We start from the raw sequence: 12,066 nt of genomic DNA, 5'->3' as shown, positions 1-12,066 counted from the left end.
ACCCTCAAAATACCGAAAATTCGGAGGTACCCTTATATGGGAGCTATGCCTAAACGTGGACCGATACCATCTTCGAACTTGACCTGCCTTCAGACAAAATTTTGGCGATTTATCTGAATTCGTTTAGACGCTAGAGTTATTACAACAGACGGACATGCTAAAATCGTCATAGAATTTTACACTGATCAAGAATATAGGGAAGAAGAACTTTATAGGGTCGGAAATGATTATTTCGATGCGTTACAAACGGAAAAACAAAACTAATATACCTTCCATACTATGGTGGAGGGTATAAAAAAGGATCTTCATGATTTACTTCCATTTATAAATCCATGTTTTCATCCATTTCATAAAAGTTTATTGACGCAGGACTCTTTACAAATACATCCCGACTTAGTCGAAGACAAGCCAGAAATATTATGGCTTATATTACTATGTACTAATGTTGTCTCTTGCTAATTTTATATTAAAAATAATAGTATTATAGCCTTAAGATTTTTGAATAGAAAATCGAATATTAAATATAAATATTTAAATAATATTTTGTATTTTTGTGATCGAATCTACCTATTGTTTTAAGAAAAGTATTCTAGCGATATTTGTTGTCAGATAATGTTTGTTCATGGAGCGATTTTGTGGATTTGAATAAAAATTTTAAAGCGGCTGACAAAAACAACAACAAATTCCTCCTATTACACTTGATCCTTACCTGGCTCGTTGGTCTAGGGGTATGATTTCCGCTTAGGGTGCGGGAGGTCCCGGGTTCAAATCCCGGACGAGCCCAAAGACAGGTTTTTTACCTCCTAACTGAGATTTGTTTGAAATTTGAACCGTGGAAAACAACTGACCAAGGGAGGAGGCGACGAAGATATATAATAGTTATATATAGAATAGGAAAACATATTGTTAGAATCACTAGGTTAGAGGTGTGCTGTGCATCGAAAAAATTCTCAGAGAACAAATGAGAAACCGCCATGTGAAATGGTTTACTAAAATAGAACGCAGAGAACGAACTTTTCATAACCTACACAACTATGTTGTCAGGGTATTATAGATTTGTGCAGCCTCAAGAGTTTGTAACACCGCGAAATATTGGTCCTAGACCCACCTTTAAGTATACCGATCGTCATATCTCGACTAGCTGAGTGGATCTAGACATGTGTGTCCGTCCGTCTATGCATTATAATTAGTAAACACGACAGGCCAAAGTTATGGACCGAAATTTTGCATGTAGGATGGGTTGTGGTCAATGAAGACCCCTATTGTTTTTGGTAAAGATCGGTTAATATTTAGGGGATGAAATGGACCAAAAACTAAATTTTTGTGTGATTTTCTGGTCGCTTTGGAGGCCGCAATATGATAAAGATCTGACTTTTGTGTGAAAAATGTCAAAATTTGTATTCTATGGCGTTTATATTTACACCTGAAGGACATGGACCCGAGAAGTTGATAGTATATCCAAGAGGAGTGGATGGCTTTTAAATTGATACCAATTACATTGTAGTATGTACTCGGATGTAGGAGTTACACGTAAATATTTACAGGTGCTTACGTACTCAGATATTATTTAGTAACACATTACCACACTAGAGGCGGAAATATAGCACGGATCGCTTTGAAATTTTCCATGAGGATCCAGGTATGGTCAAGGATAACGCCTATAATTTTCAGTGATGATCAGATAATAATATTGGGATTCAGTGGACCGAAAACTTAATTGTTTATGTTTTTTTTCTAGTCGATCTATAGGCCACAACTGAAAGCCGAACATCACAATACAACCCACGGTAATGGAAATCTGGACAAGTAATTAGATGGGCTGTACTGAATATTAGTAATATTGGCTGACCTCTAGTCGGTCAAGAGGTTGCAAATATCGCGATATATTGTTCAAGAAAGAACCACACAAAGTTACATTTCCGTGGATGTTGTGTAGGGTATCATATGGTCGGTCCCGTCCGACTATACTGCTCCGCTCACTGGTTTATACATGTTATACACATGTAAACAAGGGCACCAGTTCCCATGATTGAACAGGGCTACACTAGGTACATCGTTAATGTAATTGAGATTAAATTTGCGGAGACTTATGAGTTTCATGTATCATCAAACCATGTTGAAATTGATAAGGATCAGTCTAGGTTTAGATACGTTTTTTGTGTGTTTCAATTTCATGCGAATAATTTATCAAAGAGACTAAGTTTATCCGATGGACACGAATTATAGTTCCGGCTACCCAATTGAGTCCAGAATAACTTATGTCAAGTTTGGCTTAAATTGATTACAATTTGTTTATATAGCTCCATATCGGCCGATTTCATAGTAATTGGATACTTAAGAAGCTATGTTTGTCGAAAATTAAGTTCGGACTACCGTGTTGAGTGACTAGAAGGCCTAAGGCAAATTTGTTTAATATCGTTTCGCTGTCATATATAATTTGTCAAGAATTTCAAAAAGTCCTCTATATGTTGTGGACGAACCCCAGTTTAAATCTCGAGGCCCAACGAAGATGTTACGATATATTTACAATCCCCTCGCCATGGGACAACTGTTTTAATATAAATGCTTGCCCGCTTTAACCCTCAACTGGCTCGTTGGTCTAGGGGTATGATTTCCGCTTAGGGTGCGGGAGGTCCCGGGTTCAAATCCCGGACGAGCCCAAGATGTATCAGGTTATTTTTTTAATGTCTTTATTATGCCCATAAAGTGCAGTCTAAGTGACACAACTCGAACCACAATTGCACCGAAAAAAGGATCTCGAATTATGGAGACTACTTATACAATCTATTATATGTAAGCTGCTCTAATGTGTTTCGACCTATTGAAGTTCAAGATATGGATGTTCGACAGTATACTATAATAAAGATTGAAAGGGTGAGGCCGGAGAGTCTTTTGAATAATTCAGGAATGATTATAAAATCAATTAAAATTGTGACACACTTAGAGATTTGGTGGCTGAACTTGGTTGGTCCTTGATGTTCAATGTCCCAAAAACGAATAAACTTTTCATGCCTAAGGTCAAAATAGCGCAATGATCGACCAGTTTCCGTTGTTTTCTCTTTGGAAGTCAAGACTTCGAACATGAATGGAATCGCTAATAATTTATTATAGGATAACACCATCTTTTTTAAGAAATGCAATTGCAATAATTGTGACCACGCCCACAACTGGCTCGTTGGTCTAGGGGTATGATTTCCGCTTAGGGTGCGGGAGGTCCCGGGTTCAAATCCCGGACGAGCCCAAGTAAAAATTAACTTTTTTGGTGTTTTTGAGATGATAACAATTTTTACCTAGCTCTGGTGTGCTATATTGTATATGGAAGACATCTATAGTAGAAATTTTACTTAGCTCTGGTGGGCTATAGTGTATATGGAAGAAATCTATAGTAGCGAGTTGTGGGTGACAATTTATTAAAAATGACCTCTAAGACCCCACTTCAAATTCTTAAGGTGGATTTTAACCCTCAATCGGCTCGTTGGTCTAGGGGTATGATTTCCGCTTAGGGTGCGGGAGGTCCCGGGTTCAAATCCCGGACGAGCCCAAGCTGAGTAATTTTTTGTTTTTATGGAAAAATTTAGTCAAATCACGAGCCAAAGCCAAGTTGATAATGTTATAATGTCCTCCAATGCCCCGCTACGTTGTTCATTATTCAAATCGCAATTTTTAAAAATATTGGTTTTGATTTGACTTGAAAAATCTCAAGACCTTGCATTTGACTACAATGTTGAAATTATGAAAAAACTCATAATTTTAACCCTCACTTGGCTCGTTGGTCTAGGGGTATGATTTCCGCTTAGGGTGCGGGAGGTCCCGGGTTCAAATCCCGGACGAGCCCAAGATGTCAAGTTTTTTACCCAACATAAATCCGCCAGAAAATATATGTGTGAGCGATATATCATAATCTCTGAACCGATTTCAAGAAAGCTTTATACGCGACATGCTAGTGTCAATTCAGTCAGAAAAACTTTGGGTATTTTCTGCAGTGTTTTCCTAATATCGGCCGAAAATATATTTGGGAGCTATATCGAAATATGAACCGATTTTAATAAATCTTTATACAAATCATTCTGCCATTAATTGGGTATGCTGTGCAAAATTTCATCGCAATCAGATAAACGATGAGCATTTTATGCCCGATTTACATGAAATCAGATACAAATAAATATGGGAGCTATATCAAAATCTGAACCGATTTTAATGAAATTCAATACACGTCATTTTAGACTCAATTCGGTTCGCTGGGCAAAATTTCATCGCTATCAGACAAATCTGTATAAAAATCTGAAACGATTTACATGAAATTTAATACATGCCATTCTAGTCTCAACTTGGTCCACTGTGCAAAATTTCATCGCAATCAGATAAACGATGGGTATTTGGCACACAATTTCCATGAAATCGGAAGAACATATACATGGGTACTATATCCAAATCTGAACCGATTTTAATAAAACTTTATACAAATCATTCTACCATTAATTCGATACGCTTTGCAAAATATTACAGCTATCAGATAAAGTATGGGTATATTGTGCCCGATTTACACGAAATCGGGTGAACATATACATGGGAGCTATATCAAAATCTGAACAGATTTTAATGAAAATCAATACACGTTGCGAATTTTGTGCCCGATTTACATGAAATCGGATGATCATATACATGGGAGCTATATCAAATTCTGATCCGATTTAAATGAAATTCAATACACATTCTAGACTCAATTCGGTCTATTGTGCAACATTTCATAGCAATCAGATAAAATATTCGAAATTGATGCACGATTTACATGAAATCGGATATATATGGGAGCTATATTTAAATCTGAACGGATTTGAACCAAATTGACACCTGTATTTCGTTTGCAATAAATGGTCCGACATGCATATATTGTTTTTTTGTAATACTACCCCGTTACCACCTCTTTATGGAAAAATTAAAATATTTTCACAAAAAATCAAATTCTAACTTGGGCTCGTCCGGGATTTGAACCCGGGACCTCCCGCACCCTAAGCGGAAATCATACCCCTAGACCAACGAGCCAGTTGGTAACAAACAGAAGCTATTTTTATAAAAAATCAATTTTGTATTAAAGAAAAAAAAAGAAATATCTATGAGGCACTCTTTTGCATATCAATGAAGTTATTGGTGTTGGCGAAGGTCATCATTTATTGGATTTATGCACCAAACAATAGACCAAGTTATGTGCAACATGTTCAATACATAACACATAATTTAACCGGTTTAGTTATTGAGCATGGCTTGGTAGGTAGTAGGTAGGCTGGCTTTGAAGTATTTATTTTTGGTTTCACATTCAACATAAGTTTGAGTTGGTTTTCGTTGTAATTATGGTGATGAATTTCAATTAAATTTTTGATGATCATTCCACGCACATCAGAATTGGCCTACAAAAACGACCTTTGCATTTGGAGGCGGAACTTCATCTAAATTAAGTATCTGTTTTTTTTTCTTTAAAATAATTTCAACTTGGGCTCGTCCGGGATTTGAACCCGGGACCTCCCGCACCCTAAGCGGAAATCATACCCCTAGACCAACGAGCCAGTGATCATATCGGAATCTTATTTCAAAGTGTTGAAACAGTTTTGTAAATATATTTAAAAAAAATATTGAATTGAGAAAAAATGTGTGTTGACATTAAACTGAAACACACTTTTTAAGGTGATAAGAAAAACAAAACATATACTCCAAAAATTGTGTATTTTAATTGAAACATTTATTTAAGATAAGATGGTTTCAGTTGATTTTTTTCTTTGAATTTGTTATTTAATTGAAAATATTTATTTAAAAAATATTTATAACCTAAGAAAATCCAATATATGGTCTTTTATGGGATTTATAAACAACTATTTTAGAAATAATATTTTTTTCAGGAACTACCTTAGCCGTGGATTTTTAAAAGAACATTTTTTTAGGGATTCCATAGGCGTGGATTTTTAAAAGAATATTTTTTCAGGGACTACCATAGGCGTGGATTTTTAAAATAATATTTTTTCAGGGACTACCATAGGCGTGGATTTTTAAAGAATATTTTTTCAAGGACGTGGATTTTTAAAAGAATATTTTTCAGGGACTACCATAGGCGTGGATTTTTAAAAGAATATTTTTTCAGGGACTACCATAGGCGTGGATTTTTAAAAGAATATTTTTTCAGGGACTACCATAGGCGTGGATTTTTAAAAGAATATTTTTTTCAGGCACTACCATTGGTGTGGATTTTTAAAATATTTTTTTTTGAATTTTAATACTGGTACATGTTACGGAGCTGAAAGCCAGCCTTCTGTTGTGGATGTCTGGTATGTTTAAGCAATTTCATTCATCATTCGACCTGCGCATTGTTTACTATTTAACATGAACAGACAGACATGCATAAATCGACTCAGAAAGTGATTCTATGCATATTCTCCAAAGGAACCATGTGTGGTCTATCTCGTTTCCTTTTGCCTTTTAAAAACATATATGCACAAAGACATGTCCGTGAAAATAAATTTAAATTTATCTCACAATATTTATTTTTACGTTTTCCAACACTGTATTTTCCAACGAGTTAAATTTAAATTTGAATGCAAGGGATAAGAGGGTTTGGCCCCACTGTGGGAAAACGGCGGGTACTAGAATATTGTGGTGTACATTTTCGAAAAGGGCATCGAAAATGCTTCTAGGCCAAATTTTTCCCGAAGCTCTGTGGCTTTTCTTAGACCCACAGTGGCCAGATTTGAATTCCATATAAGGGGACAATAGGTTAGGTCCCACTGTGGGAAAACGGCCGGGACTAGAATATTGTGGTATGCATTTCCGAAAAGGGCATCGAAAATGCTTCTAGGCCAAATTTTTCCCGAAGCTCTGTGGCTTTTCTTAGACCCACAGTGGCCAGATTTGAATTCCATATAAGGGGACAATAGGTTAGGTCCCACTGTGGGAAAACGGCGGGACCTGGAATATTGTGGTATGCATTTTCGAAAAGGGCATCGAAAATGCTTCTAGGCCAAATTTTTCCCGAAGCTCTGTGGCTTTTTTTAGACCCACAGTGGCCAGATTTGAATTCAATATAAGGGGCCAATAGGTTAGGTCCCACTGTGGGAAAACGGCGGGACCTGGAATATTGTGGTATGCATTTTCGAAAAGGGCATCGAAAATGCTTCTAGGCCAAATTTTTCCCGAAGCTCTGTGGCTTTTCTTAGACCCACAGTGGCCAGATTTGAATTCCATATAAGGGGACAATAGGTTAGGTCCCACTGTGGGAAAACGGCGGGACCTGAAATATTGTGGTATGCATTTGCGAAAAGGGCATCGAAAATTCTTCTAGGCCAAATTTTTCCCGAAGCTCTGTGGCTTTTCTTAGACCCACAGTGGCCAGATTTGAATTCCATATAAGGGGACAATAGGTTAGGTCCCACTGTGGGAAAACGGCGGGACCTGGAATATTGTGGTATGCATTCTCGAAAAGGACATCAAAAATGCTTCTAGGCCAAATTTTTCCCGAAGCTCTGTGGCTTTTTTTAGACCCACAGTGGCCAGATTTGAATCCCATATAAGGGGACAATAGGTTAGGTCCCACTGTGGGAAAACGGCGGGACCTGGAATATCGTGGTGTACATTTTCGAAAAGGGCATCGAAAATGCTTCAAGGCCAAATTTTTCCCGAAGCTCTGTGGCTTTTCTTAGACCCACAGTGGCCAGATTTGAATTCCATATAAGGGGACAATAGGTTAGGTCCCACTGTGGGAAAACGGCGGGACCTGGAATATTGTGGTATGCATTTTCGAAAAGGGCATCGAAAATGCTTCTAGGCCAAATTTTTCCCGAAGCTCTGTGGCTTTTTTTAGACCCACAGTGGCCAGATTTGAATTCCATATAAGGGGACAATAGGTTAGGTCCCACTGTGGGAAAACGGCCGGGACTAGAATATTGTGGTATGCATTTCCGAAAAGGGCATCGAAAATGCTTCTAGGCCAAATTTTTCCCGAAGCTCTGTGGCTTTTCTTAGACCCACAGTGGCCAGATTTGAATTCCATATAAGGGGACAATAGGTTAGGTCCCACTGTGGGAAAACGGCGGGACCTGGAATATTGTGGTATGCATTTTCGAAAAGGGCATCGAAAATGCTTCTAGGCCAAATTTTTCCCGAAGCTCTGTGGCTTTTTTTAGACCCACAGTGGCCAGATTTGAATTCCATATAAGGGGCCAATAGGTTAGGTCCCACTGTGGGAAAACGGCGGGACCTGGAATATTGTGGTATGCATTTTCGAAAAGGGCATCGAAAATGCTTCTAGGCCAAATTTTTCCCGAAGCTCTGTGGCTTTTCTTAGACCCACAGTGACCAGATTTGAATTCCATATAAGGGGACAATAGGTTAGGTCCCACTGTGGGAAAACGGCGGGACCTGAAATATTGTGGTATGCATTTTCGAAAAGGGCATCGAAAATTCTTCTAGGCCAAATTTTTCCCGAAGCTCTGTGGCTTTTCTTAGACCCACAGTGGCCAGATTTGAATTCCATATAAGGGGACAATAGGTTAGGTCCCACTGTGGGAAAACGGCGGGACCTGGAATATTGTGGTATGCATTCTCGAAAAGAACATCGAAAATGCTTCTAGGCCAAATTTTTCCCGAAGCTCTGTGGCTTTTTTTAGACCCACAGTGGCCAGATTTGAATCCCATATAAGGGGACAATAGGTTAGGTCCCACTGTGGGAAAACGGCGGGACCTGGAATATTGTGGTGTACATTTTCGAAAAGGGCATCGAAAATGCTTCTAGGCCAAATTTTTCCCGAAGCTCTGTGGCTTTTCTTAGACCCACAGTGGCCAGATTTAAATTCCATATAAGGGGACAATAGGTTAGGTCCCACTGTGAGAAAAAAGATTGCCTCATAAATGACAAACATGATTTGGGCAAGAGTGCCATTCAAATGTGCTAGTGTGTACACCGCTTTACGGATAACCAATAACATTTATTTTTTTTTTTGCTTATATTTTCGTTAATTAACGAAAATATTCGGTAAATTAACGATTAATGTAAACTAGTAAATAAAGCCCTATCGACATATACAACAATATTATCAAATTTTTTTATTCTAATAACATTACCTATTATACGACGGAGCGTACAAAAATATTCAACTTCCCCACATGTGCATGAAGATAAATTCGTTTTTAACTAGCAAAGACACAAACCAGTATGTGTGGTTGTGTTCAGTATAACAGTTTTGTAATACGGTATAACAGAATTCACGGAAAATAAATTCTGATTTATTACGAAATTATATATATTTAAATTATATTCAGAATATATTTTCATTTTGTGAATGTGAGTTATTATGATAAAAACATTTGTAAAAAACAAATAATATTGTCAAAAATAAAGAGAAAAAAAAAAACAATATATGTTTTAACCCACTGTGCGGGATCTATAAAAGATACGCCTGATCTGAAGGTACCGTATGAAAGCTTGTCTCCTCTATTTTTAGAAAATATTTTTTTCAGAATTTTCTGACACAGAAATTTTGAGAAAAAAAATTTTGAAAAAAAACATATAATTTTAAGGGACATTATATTCAGAGAACCACTGTGCGGGAACTATGAAAGATACGCCTTATCCGAAGGTACCTTATGAAAGCTGGTCTCCTCTACTTTTAGAAAATATTTTTTTCAGAATTTTCTGACACAGAAATTTTGAGAAAAAAAAATTTTGAAAAAAAACATATAATTTTAAGGGACATTATATTCAGAGAACCACTGTGCGGGAACTATGAAAGATACGCCTTATCCGAAGGTACCTTATGAAAGCTGGTCTCCTCTACTTTTAGAAAATATTTTTTTCAGAATTTTCTGACACAGAAATTTTGAGAAAAAATTTTTTGAAAAAAATATATAATTTTAAGGGGCATTATATTCAGAGAACCACTGTGCGGGAACTATGAAAGATACGCCTTATCCGAAGGTACCTTATGAAAGCTGGTCTCCTCTACTTTTAGAAAATATTTTTTTCAGAATTTTCTGACACAGAAATTTTGAGAAAAAAATTTTTGAAAAAAATATATAATTTTAAGGGACATTATATTCAGAGAACCACTGTGCGGGAACTATGAAAGATACGCCTTATCCGAAGGTACCTTATGAAAGCTTGTCTCCTCTACTTTTAGAAAGTATTTTTTCAGAATTTTCTGACACAGAAATTTTGAGAAAAAAAAATTTTGAAAAAAACATATAATTTTAAGGGACATTATATTCAGAGAACCACTGTGCGGGAACTATGAAAGATACGCCTTATCCGAAGGTACCTTATGAAAGCTGGTCTCCTCTACTTTTAGAAAATATTTTTTTCAGAATTTTCTGACACAGAAATTTTGAGAAAAAAATTTTTGAAAAAAAAAAATATAATTTTAAGGGACATTATATTCAGAGAACCACTGTGCGGGAACTACAAAAGATACGCCTGATCTGAAGAAAATATTTTTTCAGAATTTTCTGAAACAGAAATTTTGATTTTTTTACGTATCGTTAAGGGCTACAAAACGAATTTAACTAGCAAAGACACACAGCAGTATGTGTGCTTGTGCTCAGTATGTACAGTATGTACTGTATACAGTATAACAAAGTCAGAGGAGAATATGAATTCGTTTTTTTTTTGAAATTATATATTTAAATTATATTGATAATATATTTTTATTTTACGAATACGAGTTGAAATGGAAATTATGATATAATATAAAAGTATATATGTACAGAATTTTAATGAAAACCGTTTCAAATAATAATTAATTTTAAAATATGTTTTAAGAACTAAAAAACTCCGATAATATTTAATTTAAATTGAAAAAAATATTTTTATAATTTATATTATAAAAAATGAAACTCCAGACACTTCGGCCGGATTTGAACCCAGAGCCGAAGTCCTAAAACAATGCGTGTGTACCCCTGTGCTATACCCAATACTGTAGCCATTGTTATATTTGATGGTTTTCATTATTCTATTAGTGTCTCAATTTCTATGTTTTAGGCACTTTTGCAGAAAAAGTCCTTTGGAAAATTTAAAGAACATTCCAAATTACAAAACACGTAAGACATATAAGCATATGAACCCGTTGTAAATTACACAGAAAGCATTTGAACTTGTTTTATTATGTCATTATTATTTATGACTATTGCAAGGTTTTTATGTAATACACAATTTTATTTAATATCTATTGAAGACATATACTATTGAAACATAAATGATCCGCTGTTTTTCCCTAGAAGTACAAGTTTCCCATATTGCATTCTTAGATGTCACATATTTTCCAATAATCTATTTATAGCTCTTTATACTAGTGCGTGTGCGTGTGTGGATTCAACACACAAAATATGCGCTGATTGAGAGTCCACTTTAAGGGTTGTTTATTACCAAGAACAAAATGTAACGTTTGCTATTTTTTGTTGTTGTTGGTGCATAACAACGAAAATCTTAATGATCTCATCGGAACGAAAACAAAACAAATATGGTATTTCTGCAAACGAAGAACGTGGAGTAGCTGAGTGGGTAAGCAGGTAGATGCAGTGCAAAGTGTGCATTTAGTCGTACGGACGTGGGTTCAATTCCCGTCGGAGGAAAATTTCATCTATAATTTTTTTAATTTTAAATGAATTAAATAACATTAATTTATATATATTTAATTTCCATAATTAAAGAAAATATACATATTTTCAAAAACTACTTTTTTTTATAAATACACGTATTGTTGTCATTCGAATTTTTTAGAAATACACGCTTTTTGTGTATTCCAAAAAATATTTGTTCTGCGATTACATCGATTACAAACATCCATGTTTTGTGGTTATTCAGAAAATTTCTAAAATAATGAAATACTTGGTAGTTTAATTTTTTTTTAAATACACGCGTTGTTTTTATTTGAAAGCGCTTTTTTGTACAAATACACGATTGTGGTTTATTCAATAAAAATGTTTTAAAAACTGCAAAACCTTGTAATATAACATTGTCTTTAATCGAAAAATATTTTTCAAATACACGATATATTTTTTAACAAATTCACGCCATGTGGACATTTTTAAAAA

The 12,066-nt window shown here is 35.6% G+C and overlaps 7 non-coding genes across 7 annotated transcripts; 5 read left to right on the top strand and 2 right to left on the bottom strand.

Annotated features, from left to right (window-relative positions):
• The first annotated feature begins 711 nt into the window (after positions 1-711).
• Positions 712-783, top strand: Trnap-agg (transfer RNA proline (anticodon AGG)). The gene has a single exon. It is a non-coding gene; the product is annotated as a tRNA-Pro (tRNA).
• A 1,805-nt stretch (positions 784-2,588) lies between these two features.
• On the top strand, positions 2,589-2,660 carry Trnap-agg (transfer RNA proline (anticodon AGG)). Its single transcript has one exon. It is a non-coding gene; the product is annotated as a tRNA-Pro (tRNA).
• Positions 2,661-3,169: 509 nt separating this feature from the next.
• Trnap-agg (transfer RNA proline (anticodon AGG)) lies at positions 3,170-3,241 on the top strand. Its single transcript has one exon. It is a non-coding gene; the product is annotated as a tRNA-Pro (tRNA).
• A 228-nt stretch (positions 3,242-3,469) lies between these two features.
• Positions 3,470-3,541, top strand: Trnap-agg (transfer RNA proline (anticodon AGG)). Its single transcript has one exon. It is a non-coding gene; the product is annotated as a tRNA-Pro (tRNA).
• A 222-nt stretch (positions 3,542-3,763) lies between these two features.
• On the top strand, positions 3,764-3,835 carry Trnap-agg (transfer RNA proline (anticodon AGG)). Its single transcript has one exon. It is a non-coding gene; the product is annotated as a tRNA-Pro (tRNA).
• A 1,136-nt stretch (positions 3,836-4,971) lies between these two features.
• On the bottom strand, positions 4,972-5,043 carry Trnap-agg (transfer RNA proline (anticodon AGG)). The gene has a single exon. It is a non-coding gene; the product is annotated as a tRNA-Pro (tRNA).
• Positions 5,044-5,489: 446 nt separating this feature from the next.
• Positions 5,490-5,561, bottom strand: Trnap-agg (transfer RNA proline (anticodon AGG)). Its single transcript has one exon. It is a non-coding gene; the product is annotated as a tRNA-Pro (tRNA).
• Positions 5,562-12,066: the final 6,505 nt, after the last annotated feature.

Source organism: Musca vetustissima, unplaced genomic scaffold (genome assembly GCF_032173495.1).
Source record: "Musca vetustissima isolate MV318-11 ecotype Yass unplaced genomic scaffold, APGP_CSIRO_Mvet_v1 utg18653, whole genome shotgun sequence".
NCBI lineage: Eukaryota > Metazoa > Arthropoda > Insecta > Diptera > Muscidae > Musca > Musca vetustissima.
Note: the sequence above shows the minus strand (reverse complement) of the source record. Positions and strands in the feature narration are given on the sequence as shown.